Consider the following 20178-nt stretch of genomic DNA (forward strand, 5'->3'; position numbering starts at 1 on the left):
GGTGGTCACAGATATGTCAAAAGAGAAGCTTCTTTAACCAAAAATGAGAGTAGCATTAATATATGGACATAAACACAAGTTTTTTTTTTTTGAGGTAGGGTCTCACACTAGCCCAGGCTGACCTGGAATTCACTATGTCATTTCAGGGTGGCCTCAAACTCATGGTGATCCTCCTACCTCTGCCTCCTGAGTGCTGGGATTAAAGGAGTACACCATCATACCCGGCAGACATAAACATAAGTTTTTATAGGGCAGTTTGGTGGGCATCATATATGAATTTATCCAGATAATAGTATTAGATTTCCTACCCCTAGTCAGGGCTTATTACTTCTCCGGCTATAGGCTTTTCATTAGGTTTTCAGTATCAGGCAGAAATTCCCTCCCATGAAGAGGACCTCAAGTCCAATCAGAGAGCTGTTGATTTCTCCATAATACACATGCCACCATTGTACTAGTTGGTACATTTGGCCTGGCTGGCCAGCCATAAAGCTTGCAGAATCTACTGCTGGTAAACACCATTGATGACTTTATATATATGTATATATATATATATATATACATATATATGACAATTGGCTGGAAAGATGGCTCAGTGGTTAAAGACAGTTGCTTATAAAGCCTGATGGCCTGGGTTCGATTCCCCAGTACCCACATAAAGCCAGACGCACAAAGTGGCACATGCATCTGAAGTTTGTTTGTAGTGGCTGGAGGCCCTGGCATGCCCATTCTCTCTCTCTTTCTCTCTTTCTTTGAAATAAATAAATAACTATATTTAAAAAAGGCAATTGTTGAAAGTTTCATTCTCAGTACCATGTAAATTAATGATACCTCAGGTAGGTTCTCTTTTTAAAAACCAATTAATGTATTTTATAAATCACCTAATCACATATGCAAAATCAATTTCTACTACAACATTATTTTTAAATATTAAAGGAGCTTTTTATTTGTCACTGTCACATAAGAAATTTAAGCATGGTACACTATTAAAAAAACACAACTAATGCATTTTAATAGAGAAGCTCTTCCCCCAGCCCCACAACCCTGCCCATGTACCCCATTCTCCTCAGGAATTAAGAAACTAAGAGAAGTATCCACAAAACCAAGTTTAGTGGAGTCCTCTACCAAAATGCTTGCATGATGATTAGGCTAATATTGCCTTCTTAAAACTTTTTTTCTTCTATTTTCTATTAAAAACTGTAACCATGATTACTTATTATAAAACAATTCCAGACAGAAGTTCAATATTTTAAAAATGTTCCCTTCAGCCAGGCGTGGTGGAACATACCTTTAATCCCAGCACTCAGGAGGCAGAGGTAGGAGGATCCCGTGAGTTCGAGGCCACCCTGAGACTACATAGTGAATTCCAGGTCAGCCTGGGCTAGAGTGAAACCCTACTTTAAAAAATAAACAAACAAACAAACAGGGCTGGAGAGATGGCTTAGTGGTTAAGCGCTTGCCTGTGAAGCCTAAGGACCCTGGTTCGAGGCTCGGTTCCCCAGGTCCCACATTAGCCAGATGCACAAGGGGGCGCAGGCATCTGGAGTTCGTTTGCAGAGGCTGGAAGCCCTGGCGCGCCCATTCTCTGTCTCTCTCTCTGTCTGTCTTTCTCTCTGTGTCTGTCGCTCTCAAATAAATAAATAAAAAATGACCAAAAAAAATTAAAAAAAAAAATAAACAAACAAACAAACAAAAAACAACAGATGTTTCTTCCTCCTTTTCCATACCTTACTACATCTTTGTTTGTTTGCTTGTTTTTCTGAGATGGGTCTCACTGTAGCCCAGGCTGACCTGGAATTCACTACCTCCTACCTCTGCCTCCTGAGTGAGTGCTGGGATTAAAGGTATGTGCCAACACACCCGGCCCACGTTTTTATATAAAAGAGAGAATGATCAAGAACCCCTTGGTTTCCCACTAGGAATAGATGGTAAGACCCTATTGCTGAAGACTCCACATACTTGGGCTGCAAGGCCACTGAGAAATCCTGCTGGAACTGAGCTGATAACCTCCTTCATGTAGACCAGCTGACAGAAAGCTGGAAGAAGCCATTCTGCATGCAGTTCAATGGGAGAAAAAGAAATCACCAGTGAAGATACTCAACAGTGGACACTGAAAGCCTTATATTTGGCAAGCCAGGCCAAATGAGCCAATGTGTGCAATAGTGGCACGTCTGTCATGGTGGGTCCAACTGCCCTCCAATTGGACAGGAGGCCCACTCCATGGGAGGGAATACATTCCTGATACTGAAAACTTCAAAAGAGGGTAGTCATGAGCCCTAGGGGTGTAACGTCTGTTGCTGTCTGGCTAAATGTATATACTATGCTTATCAAACAGACTGGTAAGCACTTCTCTTAATGTTCATACCCTTATATTAATGCTACTCTCACTTTTGGTAGAGAATCTTCTCTTTTCAGATGGCAGTGACCTTGGAATGACTCAGAAGGCATCATGGTGCTGGAAAGAAGTGACAGGAGTGCTCAGCACTGCAATATCTCTATCATACCTTCCAAGGCTCAGGGTCTATTGCAGAAGAGGTGGCAGAAAGAATGTAACAGCAAAAGGAAGGATAGGGCTCCTTACAACATGCTCCCCCCAGACACAAAATGGCCTGGATATCCATGACCTCACAGTGCCTGACACTACCTACATACGACCATCATAATAGGAGGAAAAGGTCATGACATCAAAATAAAAGAGAGACTGATTGAGATGGGAAGAGAATATGATGGAGAATGGAGTTTCAAAGGGGAAAGTGAGGGGAGGGAGGGTATTATCATGGAATATTATTTATAATCATGGAAATTGTTAATAAAAAAACTTGAAAAGAAAAAAAAAAACTAAAAAAAAAAAAAAAGAGAGAGAGCAGCTGGGACAAACTTTAAATTATACCCAGACACACAGTAGTTTGTTTTCCCTCCCTCCCTTCTTATCAGAATGAAAAAAATCAATATAATATCCTTTTGAAATTCTAAAACACACACCTAATGATTGCTTGTTGCCAGAGTACATCAAAGACAGACTGACAAATTGATGGAAATGACACGAAAAGCGTATGAACTATGTGATTTCTGATAATCAAGTCTTGTTTTATCAAAAAACTTGATTTTTAGAATTGAGATATTAAAAAATTGATGAAATGTCCTAAAAATAGAACAGAAGTGGAGGCACTATGTATTAAAAATTTTTGTTTTTGAGGCAAACACAACAGACCGCTATTTTTTTTTTAAGCCAGAAAGCGAGAGTGAGAGATGGATAGAGAATTGCCATGCCAGGGCATCTAGCCACTGTAATTGAACTCCAGATGTATGTGTCACCTTGTGAACATGTGTGATCTTCTGTGCTTGTGTCACCTTGTGTGTCTGGCTTACATGGTATCTGGAGAGTCCACCATGCGTTTTAGACGTCTCAGCCAAGCACCTTAACCAGTAAGCAGTCTCTCCAGCTTGTATACAGAAAGTTTTATTGTGTTCCCTATCAAAATTTCCTGGTGAGGGCTGGAGAGATGGCTTAGCGGTTAAGCGCTTGCCTGTGAAGCCTAAGGACCCCGGTTCGAGGCTCGGTTCCCCAGGTCCCACGTTAGCCAGATGCACAAGGGGACACACGCGTCTGGAGTTCGTTTGCAGAGGCTGGAAGCCCTGGCGCGTCCATTCTCTCTCTCCCTCTACCTGTCTTTCTCTCTGTGTCTGTCACTCTCAAATAAATAAATAAAAATAAAAATAAAAAATTTCCTGGTGAAACTGACTCTTAAAGTCACTTTCAAATCTGACAGTTTTGTACCACTGACATTTACATATCATAGCCTGGGGATTTAAAAACAGGGCTGAAGATGTAGCTCAGTAGTAGAGCATTTGCCTAGCATGTACAAGGACCTGGGGATAACCCCCCAGCCCCACCATAAAAAGTAAATACTATTTATATAGCATTCATATAAATATAATCTATTTACTTCCAAATATAAAGTCTCAAAACTAAATCTGAGAATTAAAATTACAACTAATAACTCTCTTACCAGAGTCACAGTAAGAACTGTAACCTCAGCTCTCCGAACTATGATCATTTGAATGTAAGTGCTCTGATGGCCTCCAGTATTTTGGGTTAAGCTTCCTACTCAGTTGCCAGGTGGAGGAGCATTTGAGAGGTGGAAACTTGCTAGAGGAGGTGTGCTTCTGGACCCGGACATTGGCATTGAGGAGTCTAGCCTCACTATATGTTCAGAGCTGGCAAGTGCCTGCTGCCCTGTCTCTGTTGTGGATGTATGGTGAAATGAGCCAGCTTCCTCTGCCACAAGCTGTTTCTAGCAGGGTGTTTTGTGCCAGCGGTGATAAAGTGGCTTGAGGCTAGGGGGACATTCTACATTCAAACCACAACACATAGTTTGCCAGATTTCCTAGATGTGGAAGGATTTATAATCCTGTCTTTTAAAGCCTAAAACAGAACTATTAAGGAGCTCGGTAGATTTTATCAGATACTAGAAAAGTGCATGCCTTTTCTTAGTTAACTTGAGATTTAAAAAAATAAATTAATAAATTAGAATTGATTGACAGGCACAAGGAAAATAATTTTTGAATGGGTTATTTATTATCTAGCCAATTAAGCACATGTTTAGTTCAACATGAATTTGTTCATTTTAGTGCCATTTTTGTAGATACTCAGAAATACAGATTGTACATTTCATTAGTAGGGATGAAAGCTCATGCTTGAAGATTTGAGTAGGGTAGATGTACATAGTTTATAAATTCAAATTTCAAAATCTGTGTACAGTAACTAAGAAGAAGAAACAGAACATGGTGTGTGTGGGGGGAGGTGGTTATAGGAAACTAACTTTTGAAGTTGGATTTCCAAACATGAGACCGTTTTCTTGTAGTTTCTTCAGATCCCAACACTGAAGGCTTTCTGATTTAGCAGAGAGGAATTTGGAATGAAAGATAAGAACTGTAGCTTTTATTCAATGGTCACAGTTGGTTACAGGACTTCTCTGTTAAAAAGAGCTAGCAGAATCTATTTACCTATCCTGAGGAATATTTTATAAACATTAAATATGATAGAAAAAGCTGGATGTGGTGGTACACACCTTTAATCCCAGAACTCAGGAGGTAGAGGTAGGATGATTACTGTGAGTTCAAGGCCAGCCTGGGTCTACAGATGAGTTCTAAGTCAGTCTGGGCCAGAGCGAAGCCCTATCTCCAAAGAATAAATGAATGAATAAATAAATATATAAAATATATGAAGTATATATAATATATATATAAAATATATATCATATAATGGAATATATATGCATATATAGTATAATGGAATAGATACTATATATAATATAATTGAATCCTATATATTATATATAATATAATGAAATAATCAATATATTATATATAATATAATGGAAAATGTAATGGAAAGTGTTGAAAGTTATCCATAAATGTCAAATAATTTATCTATTGTGCACCTGGATATGGTCTTGTTGAGATAAGGAGTAGAGCTAAGTTTCTCATGCCTGTGAACTTATCTAGGACTTGTTCTCCCTACTGAGTGAGGAAACAATCCTATAAGCTATAGAGTTCTCTTAACTGCCCCCCAGTGGCTTATTAGCTTCCATATGAAAGTTCAGAGTTAATGCTATAATTGTCTCAATGGTTAAGAACCTTAGGTTAGTAGGTTTCTGTTCTGTTTCAGCATCAAGGTAGGTATGGTTCCCACACAAATCTGTCATACTATGTTCTGGAGTAAACTGCTGAAAGAAGGGTAAGAGGACAAATTACATTTTTTGAGTGCAAAAAATCAGTATTTGAGACATCGTTTAATTACACAAGAATTCAGTTCAGGAAGGGATCATTGTGCCTGTGTGGAAAATAGGTAAAAGACTCAGGGAGGCTCAGGCTGTGCTTGCTAACAATATCGCATACACACAGGGGCCGAATTGAAGTTCAAGTCTGCCTGGCACTATAATCCACTCTTTTGTCCTATCCTTCCATGGGATTTAGACATCATCTAGTTCCCTTCTCTTCCTTCCACATGCCTCAGATGAGAAAAGTAAGGTTCTCAATTTTGTCCTTCTAGGTACTTGGGTAAAATGGTAAAACTTGGATTGGATTTGGAGTGTCTGGAATCCTATTTTCTGTTTTTGTTTTATGCTTCGATTCTTAGAAAACTAAATCATATCCAATCTATTTGGGATCTTAAGAATCAAGTAATGTATTATTATTATTCCAAATCTACTTTACCTTTCTTTTGTCCCCTTCCCTCCATCTCTGTCACATTACTTGATGGGTTGCTTTCTTTTTATTTACTTGCAAGTAGAGAGAGATTGAAGAGAGACAGACAGAGAGAATGAGCCCACCAGGGCCTTCAGCCATTGCAAATGGACTCCAGTTGCATGCACCACTTTGTGCAGCTGGCTTTACATGGGTACTAGGGAATTAAACTTGGGTCATTATGCTGTGCAGGCAAGTCCCTTAACCATTGAGTCATCTGTCCAGCCAGATGGGTTCCTTTTTTAAAAATTTTGTTTATTTTTATGTATTTATTTGAGAGAAACAGAGAGAGAGAGAGAGAGAGAAAGAGAGAGAAAGAGAGAACGGGCACATTAGGGCCTCCAGCCACTGCAAACGAACTCCAGATGCATGTACCACCTTGTACATCTGGCTTACGTGGGTCCTGGGGAATCAGGCCTCAAACCGGGGTCCTTAGTCTTCACAGGCAAGTGCTTAACTGCTAAGCCATCTCTCCAGCCCAGATGGGTTGCTTTCTAAATAGTCTTTTACTATCTATTCCTCAAATAGAACAATACCTAATATGGAACAAGTACTCAATAAATAATCAAATTGGTGACTAAATAAAAAATATTGTCTTAGTAAATTTCTTTGTATTTTTTTGTACATGTAATGTTTTCTTTTTCTTTTCTTTTCTTTTTTTTTTTTCTTCAAGGTAGGGTCTTTCTGTAGCCCAGGATAACCTGGAATTAACTATGTAGTCTCAGGGTGGCCCTCAAACTCATGATAATCCTCCTACCTCTGCCTCCTGAGTGTGGGTATTAAAGGCATGTGCCACCATGTACAGCTGTAGTTTGCTTTTTTTTTTTTTTTTTTTTTTGAGGTAGGGTCTCACACTAGCCCAGTCTATCCTGGAATACACTATGCAGTCTCAGGCTGGCTTCCAATTCACAATGGTCCTCTTACCTCTGCCTCCCAAGTGCTGGGATTAAAGGCATGTTCCACCATGCTGGGCTGTTGTTTGCTTTTGAGGTAGGGTTTCATGCTGCTTTGCTTAAGCTGGGCTGACCTCAGACTCACTATAAAGCTGAGGATGACTTTGAACTCCTCACCTACCTGTTTCCATCTCCCTAGTGCTGGGTTTATAATTCAAGCCATCACATTATACCTATGGCTCCCCTAGAATCATGACTCTTCTAATGAAAAAATGCATCCTATCCAACTTTAAAAGGACCCATAGTTTTTATCAATCCTAAAATTTTTCAAAACTCTAAACTCCATGGTCTCATCTGAGACAGAAGACAGTCTCTCAAACTAAAACGTAAGTTAATACACATAATGGCACAGAATAAATATTCACATTGGTAAAGAAGGCACTGCAAGGTAAGACTGAACTATTGCAAGATCTAAAACCAGCAGGGCAAATATCAAATCTTTTAGCTCCAAGTCTGATAGCTGAAAGCAGTGACTAATTCTCTGGGGTTTCAACCCTGTCCCTCTAGCTGGGCTACTGACATCCTGGGAACCAACCCATCGAGAGCCAGCACTTGTCTTTAACACAAGTCACACAGTCCTGGTATCTCTAAAGTCCTGGTGTTTCCATAGCAACATATGATTCATCCTCGTGGCTCCATCAAGCCTCTATAAAGAGACTCCCAATAACTCTATGTGTCACTGGGGGCAGACCTTGAGGTTTTTTAGATCCCAGTTTTCCAGTGTTGGTTGGGTCACTCTCTTTCTGCTGTTTTCCACCTGTTAAGGCATAGAGGTGATGTCTAACCTCTGCTCTTCCCAAGACTGCAGCTAGGCTTTCATACAATTTAGCTCTAGTCCTTTCTGGACAGAGTTCTTTTTCCCCTCATAACCTAAGCCTCATAGTTTATAGTTCTTACTGCAATTAGGTCTTTCAACTCTGACCAGAATGGTCCATCAAAGTCTACTTACAGCACTGCAAAACATCACTTAGGTCCAAGGTTTCAAATCCTTCCATGCTGTTCCCTCAAATCAGTTCCAAAAGATCAAAAGCCACATGACCAGGTTTCTAGCAGCAGTGACCTTACTCTCAGTATCAATTTTCTGTTGCAGTTACCTTCTCGTTGCTGGAAAAAGCACCTGACCAAAATCAGTTGCTGAGAAGATAGTTTTTACTTTTGTTCATAGACTTGAGGGGAAGCTTCATGATGGTAGGGGAAACATGTCATGAGCAGAGGACGAACAGTACCTCCTTGCCACAGCAGGTGGGAAACAGCAGCAGGAGAGTGAGCCAACTAATACTGGTGATCTAGGAGCTAATAACCATCAAGGTGTGTCCCCAGTGATACCCCTCATTTAGAAAGGCTCCACCACCCAAATTACCATCAGCTGGAGACCAAGCATTAAGAACACAAGAGTTTATGAGGGACATTTGATTCAAACCACCACAGTAAGATATTAAGGGACCCAGTTGGAAAGCTGTCAGAGGCAAGCAGAGTCAAACTACAGGGTACAGGATTGCAGTGTTGCAGGGTTAAACTAAGCAGCAGAGGGGCAAGACCTTGGCAGAAAGGCATAGGGCTCAGCCCGGGGCCCTTTTGAGGTATAATGGGGTGGCTTTCTCCTTAGGGTCTACATCTCTCTGAAAAAGAGAAGCAGAGGGCAATTTGTTAGGTCTGGGGTTTGTAATGAAGGACCAAGAAAGACAGGTTTTTGAACTCAGGATCTTATTTAATGTCAGGATAGACTGATGTGATCCTAAAAAGGGTAGGAAGCTTCATATCAGACCATTTATTAGATGCAAGACTTTATTCTAACAGGGGGAGAGGGAGAAGGGGGGAAGAGAGAGGGAGGGAAGGGAAGAAAGAGAGATAGGAAAGGGAAGAAAAGGAGGCATGTGCACCAGAGAAAGAGGAAGAGAAAGAGAATGAGAAAGAGAGAGGTATGAAGGGATAGGGAGGGAAAAGAGGGTAGAAAAAGAGAATGAATCTAACTGAAGCAGCAGAGCTGAAAGAGACCAAGTGGGGTGCAGGGAAAGAGTTTTATGAGGAAAGGAGAGGAGCTATCATTCAAGGTAGGGCTCCTGGGTGGTATGCAGAGGTGGGGCTGGGAGCAAGGTAGCCTTCCCTGCTCTTAGCACAGTGTTTTCCTCAGTTATACCAGGAGGCATTCCCAGAACCCTAGGACTAGCATGGCCAGGTGGTAGGGGAGAAAAGAGGGGATTGGTAGACAGCTCTGGAATTCTAACATTTTGGCATTTTCATTTACATAGAAAAATAATAGCCAATTGTTTTGGAGGGGAGAGAGGGAAAGCTTTGTTAGGTAATGGATGACATGCTCATATCTCTAATTGCTACAAGCTGAAATGAGACATTGTATTAAGATGGAGGCTTCCCCTGATCAGGATAGCTGTACTTTTTCAACAGGAGGATAAAGGAAGTCTATGTGGCATGCTGGGGTGGTCTGGATGAATCAAGTTAGCAGAAGGATAGAGAGAGGTCTATGACTGTAAGAATCAAAATGATTATTTTGGAAGCAACAAGAGGCATGTCTGAAATAATTTGGAATTAGATCTGCTAAAATGAATTATGTAAGTTAAGTAGGCAAATAAAAGATTGACTCATGACATTAGAAAGTATAAAAGTTTTAATAAATGTGCATCCTGGTATACAAATGAGGAGATAAGCAAGGCATAACCCTGGCTTAAAAGTTATGTCTAGAAGAACCATAAGCCAGAATAAGGAATGTCAGCTGGTCATAGAGATGTTAAGTCACACAGAAAAAGATAAGATGATGATTTAAATTTTTTTTTTCTCAATTTTTATTAACATTTTCCATGATTATAAAAAATATCCCATGGTAATACCCTCCCTCCCTCCCCCACTTTCCCCTTTGAAATTCCATTTTCCATCATATCCCCTCCCCATCTCAAACAGTCTCTTTTTTATTTTGATGTCATGATCTCTTCCTCCTCTTATGATGATCTTGTGTAGGTAGTGTCAGGCACTATGAGCTCATGGATATCCAGGCCATTTTATGTCTGAAGGGAGCACATTATAAGGAGTCCTAACATTCCTTTGGCTCTTTTTTTTTTTCTTTTCAAAAATTATTTATTTATTTATTTATTTTAATTAGTTTTCTATTCTGTAAGTACAGGCAGTTTGGTACCATTATTAGGCTTACCCGTGACCTACCTACCCCCTCCCCATTGGCCCCTCCTTGTTGAGGTATATGGGTCGTGCATTGTGGAGTTAGCCCACAGTTATTGGTACAATAAATGTCTCTGCATATCATGACCCAACATGTGGCTCTGACATTCTTTCCACCCCCTCTTCTGCAAAATTTCCCTGAGCCATGTTGGGTTCATTTTTGGTCTGCTTCAGTGATGAGGTGTTGGGGGACTCTGGGGCTCTGGCTCTCTGATTTGGTAGCCATTGATTTTTCTCTGTGTTGGTCTCCTTCCCCCTTGTGCTGGTATCCTGTTCATCAGGAAAACAGCACCCTTGCTTGTTTCATCAATTTTCCTTAGTTTCAGCCAGGGCCCTTTTGAGGTATAATGGGGTGGCTCTCTCCTTAGGGTCTACATCTCTCTGAAAAAGAGAAGCAGAATATCCAACGGAGAGTAAGTTAGCACCAGGACAAATGAGATAACTCTTACTTTTTTTTTTATAGAGAGTTTAATGGTGTAGGCCCTCTTGTAGCCCATGATTGATGGTAGCTTGATATTGGAGAGTGGATTTATGTTTGGATATGGTTTTGACTTGTTTCCCAGCTCCAGCTATGGGTCTCGTACCACTGAGGGGAATCAGTTAGCCAAATCAAGAGCAGTTGGTTCCCCACCAGGGCTGTGTGCCACTATTGCACTTGTGTGGGCATCACAACAGGTTATTTGCTGCTAAGTAGGTTGGACCATGTGGCTCTTACATTCTTTCTGCCACTTCTTCCGCATTAGACCCTGAGCCTTGGAAGGTGTGATCAAGATGTTACTCAGTACTCCACTTACTTCTTTCCAGCACTTTGATACCTTCTCAGTTGTCCCAAGGTCACTGCCATCTGAAAAGAGAAGATTCTTTACCCAAAGTGAGAGTAGTGTTAATATAAGGTTATAAATATTAAGAGAAGTGCTTATTGGGTAGTTTGATAAGCATAGTATATACATTTTTCCAGACATCAGCAGATGTTACACCCCTAGGGCTCATGACTACCCCTGTTTTAAGTTTGCAATGTCAGGATGTATTCCCTCCCATGGGGTGGGCCTCCAGTCCAGTTGGAGGGCAGTTGGTTTCCACCATGACTGATGTGCCACTATTGCACCTATTGGCTCATTTGGCCTGGCTGGCCAATTAAAAGGCTTGCAGTGTCCACTGTTGAGTATCTTCACTGGTGGTATCTCTTTCTCCCATTGAACTACATGTAGAATGGCTTCTTCCAGCTTTCTGTCAGCTGGTCTACATGGAGGAGGTTATCAGCTCAGTTCCAGTAGGTTTTCTCAGTGGCCTTGCAGCCCAAGTATGTGGAGTCTTCAGCAATAGGATCTTACCATCTATTCCTGGTGGGAAACCAAGGGCCTCAGCAATGGCCTATAATGTTTTGGGGGCATCAGGAACCTCTCTGGCCAACAACTCACTGGAGGTATCCCATCCCTGGCACTGAAAATTTTCTAAGAATGATCTATGGCTCTTGAGTGTTCCATTGTTGAAACTGGAGGATTCCATATGATGTATTTGCATCCTCTTGATGATTTTATTATTAGCACTGGTAGGTCATGATGGGCTCAAAGATGGAGTCATCAAGGACAGCAGAATGGCAACAGAGGCATAAGGAAGGGATTACCCACATTCCTCAAGAAACTGCTCAGCCATTATCCCTTCCTTGCCTAACAATGCCCCCAGGTCATGGTTTCCTGGCCCCTTATCTTGAAAGTCACCTGGTCACTGTTCTGGTCTCATACCCTAGCTATTTTAAATGGCTAATGTAATGATCTCCCTTACAAGAACTTATTTTATTCAACTTAATGAATGAGTTATTTTCCCTTCCTTCCCTTCCACCAACTGAAAAAGCCCTATGAAGCCCACTACCTAAAAACTCAGGTTGGCTGTGCTCTGCTTTTGAGAGTCAGCCCTGGCAGTTCATGCTTTTCTTGAATAAAAGCTTTCATATTTTTCTCAGAATGATTTTTTGTGGTCTTGGTCACTCTCAAACCTTACATCTAGTGCCCTGACTTGGATAGGAGGCTTCTGGTTGCCCTCTTGGGTGGCCAGACCTCTTTTTCCCCAACCAGACCATTGAGCTGCCTCTGACCCTCTGAAGGCTTCAGACCATCTCTGCCTGATACTCGCTTTCACACCCACCACAATTTGGCCTTGCTCTTTTGTTTTCTTCATCTCCTCCCTCCTTCTTGGTAAGTGTCCCTCTCAGGTTGGCCTGCTCTTGCCCTCCTTGTGGAAGCCATGCTGGCACACCAGGATATACCCCTGGCTTGCTTTAGGTCCCAAGCCCAGGTCTTGAGAAAGATGCACTCTAAACACCTCGGCTCGTTCATGCTGTGGTCTACCAAACCCTAAGTGGTGCCTTTTGGTTCAGTTGCACCATCTTGGGACACTTCCCCTCCCTTCTCTCCCTCCTGAGGTCTCATCTTTCATTGCCAGCTGCTTACGCCATTGGGAGCACAGTTGCCTGCCTTGCCCACTAACAGGCTAAACAGCTGACAGTTGTGGCCTTTGTCCATGTAGGAGGTGCAGGCCCCATTCACCCTAATGGGCCAGGGGGTCATACTGGTGTTCTGGGTAAAACCAGCTTAAGCCCTGGTTTCTTTCTCCCACCCTTGTCTTGCTCTTTCTCTTGTCTCTTCTCACTAGCCCTTTTACTATATTTTCATGCTTCCATGGGGAATAAAACCTCTAAACCAATTTCTACTCCTCCTCCATCCTGTCTCCTTAAGAACTTAAAGCCTCTATGACTCTTGGATGACATCAAACCTCATTGTCTGATCTTTCTCTGCAATTCTGCCTGTCCACAATATAAGCTGGACAATAGGTCCAAATGGCCTGAACATGGTACTTTTGGTTTCCAAATTCTCACTGATTTGGAAAACTTCTGCCAACGTATAGGCAGATGATCCAAAATATCCTATATTCAAGAATTTTTCACTGTGTATGCATGGACTTCTCCCTGCTCTAACCTGCTCTTCTCACCAGGTCCTTCTAGTCAAGGTCTCAAGAATGTGCTCTAATTCAACCCCTTCCCCACACTTGTCCTCACCCTCTGCTTTTGAACTGGATGCCATAGATGACCTGGCCAACAGCTCCTCTGGCTCCTCCAGCTCCCTCAGCCTCTCATGACCCCCCTGCCTGATGCCCACAATCCTCCTCCTGCACTTCATCTGCCTCCTGTTCCATTACCACGTCCCCCCGCCATCACCATCTCCTATCTCCTCTCCTCCTCCTTCCCCTCCTGCCCAGTGTACTTGTTCTCGCAGGGATGGAATGTTCCCTTTACATGAGGTTGCAGGCTCTGAAGGAATTGTTTGTGTTCATGTTCCTTTTTCCATGCCTGGCTTATCCCAGATTGAGAAACATCTAGGGTCTTTCTTCACTGATCCAACACGCTATACCAAAGAATTTTGCTATCTCACCCAGGCCTATGACTTCACCTGGCATGATCTCTTCATAGTCCTTTCCACCACTCTCAGTTCTGATGAATGAGAACATGTCTGGGTGGCTGCTCAGGCTCATGCTGATGAGGTTCATTTAACTGATAACACTTTCCCAGTGGAAACACTTGCTGTCCACAGAGAGGACACTGACTGGGAATACCATGCTCCCACTAACTCCCCTGGAAGGGTGGCCCATGATAGAATGATTCTTTGCCTCCTGGCTGACCTCCAAAAGGCATCCTATAAGTTTGTCAATTTTGACAAACTCCGGATGCTTACCCAGAGGCCTAATCCAGCTGCGTTCATGGGACACCTAACTGAGGTACTCACCCAATACATGTGCTTTGACCCAAGAGGGCATGTTAGCTCTCAATGCTCATTTCCTGTTCCAATCTTCCCCTGACATCAGGAAAAACTTAAATGCTTAGAACAGGGCCCTCAAACCACTCAGGGAGATTTGATTGACCTGCCACTTAAAGGTTTTAATAACATAAAGGACCAAGAATGGACTGAGAGAATGGTCAGACACAAACAGGAGTTCTAGTTCCTGGCTGTGGCCCTGAGGCCTCCTCCAAAGAAGACAATGGGGCCACAACACTCACTACCAGAACCCTGTTTCAAATGTGGCCACGCTGGCCACTGGGCAAAAGCCTGCCACAACCCGTGCCTGCCTCCAGGACCCTGTCCTCACTATGGACTTGCTGGACACTGGAAGGTCAACTATCCTTCTTTGCCTCGACAAGGTAAGCCAGCCTCTTCCCCTTGTCCCCCATGAGAGCAAGCCACTGATCTTCATGGCCTGGAAGCTAAAGATTGACAGTGCCCTGGGACCTTGGCCCCTACCAACACTCTCCACATAACAATGGAGGATCCCAGGGTCACAGTCCAGCTGGTAGGAAGGTCTGTCTCATTTGTAACCAATATGAGGTCCAGGTGGTCAGTCCTGCCATCCTACTTTGGTAACACTCTTCCCTCGCAGATCTCTGTGTTGGGAATTGACGGTCTATCCCACTCCCCATGCATCATCTGCCCCCCACCCTTACCCTGTGTAAGGACACTCCTCTCTCCCATTCATTTCATTTTTTTTAAATTTTTTAAATTTATTTTTATTTATTTGAGAGCGACAGACACAGAGAGAAAGACAGATAGAGGGAGAGAGAGAGAATGGGCGCTCCAGGGCTTCCAGCCTCTGCAAACGAACTCCAGACGTGTGCGCCCCCTTGTGCATCTGGCTAATGTGAGACCTGGGGAACTGAGCCTTGAACCGGGGTCCTTAGGCTTCACAGGCAAGCGCTTAACCACTAAGCCATCTCTCCAGCCCCCATTCATTTCTTGTAATACCCTCTTGTCCTGTTTCTCTCCCGGGTCGAGATCTTATGCAAAAACTCTCCTTCTCTCTGACTAACCACTCACACCCTGTCTTCCTGCTCATGCCAGCCCCCTCTCTTACAAAGGAGGTTTCCCCCTTCCTGCCTCCAAGGTTAATTCCAGGGTGTGGGACACTTCCTTGCCCGCACTAGCCTCTCATCATACACCTGTCCTCATCAGACTCAAAGGCCCCATGTCCTTTTCCTGGCATCCTCAATACCCAATCTCACTTAAATATCACTAAGAACTCAAACCTATTATTTCTCACTTGCTCCAAGCTGGTCTCCTTCGCCCCACTCATTCCCCTTGCAATACTCCGATCTTGCCTCTTATCAAACCTGACGGGACCTACCACTTAGTCCAAGACTTGTGCCTAGTCGATGCTGCTGTTATGCCTATTCATCCAGTAGTACCCAATCCTATACTCTCCTCCCTCACATCCCTCCTCCACTAATCAGTTTTCAGTTCTTGACCTCAAAGAGGCCTTGTTCTCCATCCTTCTCCACCCCAATTCCTATTATCTCTTGGATTTCACCTGGGAGTACCCCAATACTCACACTGCCTCTCAACTCACCTGTACTGTCCTTCCCCAGGGCTTCAGAGATAGCCCCCATCTATTTGGTTAAGTTCTCTCCACTGACCTTTTGTCCCTGGATCTGTCACCCAGCACAGTTTTACAATATGTAGATGATCTTTTGCTCTGCTCACCTTCTCTTTATCTAAACTATATACCAGCAAACTTCTTAACTTTCTCAGATCTAAGGGATATCGAGTTTCCCCTCAAGAAGCTCAACTTTCTTTAACCCAGGTTAGGTACCTGGGCTTTCTCCTTATCACATCTCACGACAAGTCACTGTAGACCGCAAACTGCATCTTCTCTCTCTCTTCCGGCCTACCTCTAAGGAAGAAATTCTCTCTTTTCTTGGCTTTGCTGGGTTCCTTAGAATGTGGGTAATCCACTTCCTTATGCCTCTGTCACCATTCTGCTGTCCTTGGTGACTCTATCTTGGGAGCCCATCCTGACCTAACAAGCACCACAATCGAACCAACTGAGCTAACCAGTCAGCAGCAAGATGGCTATTTTAAAAAGCCAAAATAATTTTGGCTCTGGGTCTGTAACATTTAATTCCCCAAAATTGCTGAAATTGGTCATTGAAGTTCTAGCAACACAGGTGGCTCCTGGGAACCTCAACTTTCAGTTCCCTTTTTCCAAAATATCAAATCACATTTTATGCATGTGGCAAACTTCTTTCTGACATTGCTAGGAGGCTTACTCCTAGGGTCTTACTTAGCATCAGGATAGACTGGTATGATCCAAAAGAGGGAAGGAAGCTTTGAATAAGGGGACTCACAGACAGACAATTTTCTTGGGTCCAAGAGACGTTATTGTAATGGGGAAGAGGGAGAAAGGTGGAAGCTAAAGACAGAAAGAGGAGAGAGAGAAAGAGAGAGAGAGAGAGAGAAAGAGAGAGAGAGAGAGAGAGAGGGAGAGAGAGAGAGAGGGAGAAATCAGAGATATGGGGGTACAGGTATGAAAAAGAGAGGGAAAGATTATATAGGGGAGACAAGGGGGAGGAATGCACCTAGGGCAGGATATTTGAAAGACAGCAAGTGAAGGTCAAGGCGAGAGTTTCATGGGGAGAGACGAGAAACTGCTCTATGAGGTAGGGGCCTTGGGAGGGGGCTGGGGAAGGTGGCTTTCCCTCCTTTTAGTCTAATTATCATACCCCGGAGGCAGTCCCAGAATCCCAGGACTAGTATGGCCAAGTGGTAGGGGAGAGTGAAAGGGATGGGTAGAGAGCTGTGGGATTCCTTCAGGGCTGAAACCCTGCAATGATGAAGCCCCAGGACAGTTCTAAGCTCATTGCCTGTGTGTCCCTTGAAACAAACACCTGATGGTCAGATGACAGGTCAGTGTTGTTACTGGTCTGGAGGTCCTACTGCCTGACATCTCTGCCAAAACAAACTGAGAGACAGAGACTGCTGGGGAAGATAGTTTTATTAAAGTCCAGGAGTCTGTGCCTCATAAAAAAATCATTCCCCATTTTCAAAAGGGGAAATATTCCAGAGGTTTTTATGGGGTGATGGATGGCAGAGTCTCACCTCTTGAAAAATTGATTTTAATGCTTGTAGAAGTTCTTTGTTCTCCCATATGTTCTTCCAAGGATTTGTAGGTTGGAGATTTGCTCTGTCTTTTTCTCTGAACTTTTCCTTCAGGCCCCACCTCCTATGTCCTTGTTAACACATTAATTTTACAAATGAAAGGTAGTGATTGGTAAATGGAGGAGGCAGTATCACTCAGTGTTTCCTGCTGGAATTTAGAGCAGTGTGTGGAAAGGTACTTAGGGAAGATTAGGCAGAAGGGAGGAAGGTGGCTTTGGTAGGGCTTTGTAAATATTAAGGTCCAGAAAAGGAAAGGCTATTTCTTCCTTGTAAGGCATAGCTGCTTCTTTATAAATTAATCTCTGTTTTTTCTTAACTTTTTAGTTTGTTCTGTCACAGTGGGGTTATCACCATTACAGTGTAAGGAGACCTTTTTATGGTGTCCAGGTGAGGGTGTTGCACTTAAAAATTTTTTTAAAGATATATTTTAAAATATTTTATTTATTTATTTGAGAGTGAGAGAGAGGGAAAGAAAGAAAGAAGCCAACAGAGAGACAGAGAGAGAATGGGCACATTGGGGCCTTCAGCCACTGCAAAGGAACTCCAGAAGCATGCACCACCTGTTCATCTGGCTTGCATGGGCCCCAGGGAATTGAACCTGGGTCCTTTGGCTTTGCAGGTGCCTTAACCACTGAGTTATCCCTCCAGCTCTACACTTTTAATTGGTTAATGTGTTTGGTAAGTTCTTAGGCCTGTTTTCTCCTGATATGATTTTAGTATCTCCAAGTGCCATATGTTTCTGATATACTTTGATAAGCTTGTGTGTTGTGGTTTGAATATGAAATGTGGGGCTGGAGAGATGGCTCAGTCGTTAGGGAGGCTTGCTTGAATGTGAAATGTTTCCCAAAGGCTTATGTGTTTGAATACTTGGTCCTCAACTAATGGAGCTGTTTGGAGAGGCATGGAACCTTTAAGAGGTGGAGCCTTACTTGAGGGAGCTGCTCGCTGAGGGAGGGCCTTGAGGTTTTATAGCCTGACTATACTTCCTGCTCCCTGACTGTGGGTGTGATGTGACCAGCTCCACTTCCTGCACCTGCCACCATGCTGTCCCTACCGTGATATGCTACAACCTTCTTTTTTTTTTTTTTAATTTAATTTATTAGTTTTCTTTTCAGTAAATACAGGCAGTTTGGTACCATTATTTAGGCTCATCTGTGATCTACCCCCTCCCATTAGACCCTCCTTGTTAATGAAAATGGGCCATTCATTGTGGAGTTAGCCCCCAGTTATTGGTATGATAAATGTCTCTGCAAATCATGACCCAACATGTGACTCTGACATTCTTTCCGCCCTCCATTGCTCTTGTCAGGATATTTGGTCACAATTCACAAATAAGTTATTGGTTAGTCAGTCATTCTGCCCCTGCATTTTTGCTCAAAATGGAGCCAAATTCTGCTTTATAAAGTGGAGTCACCTAGGGTAAGTCACAGCCTAAAAGCCAGTTTCACCAATATGGAGTGATTTAGAGCAGGTGCAGATTGATTTGCACGATTCCATTGATTGTTATCTTTGTCATAGAGAAATTTTTAATGGAAATTTGGGGATAGCTTATGATTTTCTATCTTCAGTGAAGTTTCCCTTCCATCATTAACTTATGAAAATTGAATGTTGACATATAGATATCAAAAAAGAAAGTACATGCTCGCTTCGGCAGCACATATACTAAAATTGGAACGATACAGAGAAGATTAGCATGGCCCCTGTGCAAGGATGACATGCAAATTCGTGAAGCGTTCCATATTTTTTCAAATAAATAAAAAAAAAAAATTAAAAAAAAGAAAGTACGAAAAAAGGGGATGTGTGTTTGCCAGAATCAGTGACTTTTGTTCCTCCTGGCAAATTCCTCTTTCAATGTGAGGGTGGAGGGAGGAGACCTCCATAAACATTCACCATTACCAGTGGTATTTAACTAACCACTTACCACAGAACCTTCACTTCCTGATTGTTACGGATAACAAAGAAAGCTAGCGTTTGTACACACACACACACACACACACACACACACACACACACACAATCAGTGGAGACAGGCAGAAAAAAAGAACTGTGCTAATAAAACACAGTGGCAGGGACTGGAGAGAGATGGCTTAGCCACTGAGGTGCTTGCCTGCAAAGTCAAAGGACCCAGGTTTATTTCCCCAGGACGCATGTAAGCCAGATGCACAAGGGGTCACAGATGTATGCATCTGGAGTTCAGTTGCAATGGCTGGAGGCCATGGTGTACCCATTCTCTCTCTCTCTCTCTCTCTCTTTCTCTCTCTCAAATGAAAAAAAAAGAAAATATGAAATATGGCATCAGAAATCAAATCACACCATGGAGAAGGTTAATGTATAACTTGGCAGACAGGATGAGGAAATGCTCATAAGATGGGTCACTTCATTGCAAAGCATGGCCCATAGCTTGTGAGTGAGAGACACTAGCTTTGCAGCCAGGTAGACTGTGTTGAATTTTGGCTCCACTACTTATTAGTGTGTGACCTTGAGGGCATTATTTAGCTTCTCTGAACCCATTTCCTCACTATCTTGAGATATTTGAGCAACCATGTGCAAAGCATTCAGCAGGGTTTTTAAAGAAGCCAATGAGAGCAGCTATCACCTTTATACCCTCCTCTTGAATAGATGAGTACGGGGACCAGGGCGTGCATAGGGTAGAGAGGATGAGGGCTTTAGCTTCAGAAAGCCTTACTCTGAGTTCTACCTCCATCACTTCCTCTCTAGTTCTCAAAGAGAAAATGAGATCATGAATGTAAAGTTCTCCATGATGGCCTAGCACAGTCTTTAAAATGTTTATCCTTTTCCTAATCGCACATCCATTG

The 20178-nt window shown here is 42.8% G+C and overlaps 1 non-coding gene across 1 annotated transcript; it reads left to right on the forward strand.

The window, feature by feature from the left end:
• Positions 1-19000: 19000 nt before the first annotated feature.
• LOC123458135 lies at positions 19001-19107 on the forward strand. Its single transcript, XR_006635433.1, has one exon. It is a non-coding gene; the product is annotated as a U6 spliceosomal RNA (small nuclear RNA).
• Positions 19108-20178: the final 1071 nt, after the last annotated feature.

The sequence above is a fragment of the Jaculus jaculus genome, chromosome 1, assembly GCF_020740685.1.
Source record: "Jaculus jaculus isolate mJacJac1 chromosome 1, mJacJac1.mat.Y.cur, whole genome shotgun sequence".
NCBI lineage: Eukaryota > Metazoa > Chordata > Mammalia > Rodentia > Dipodidae > Jaculus > Jaculus jaculus.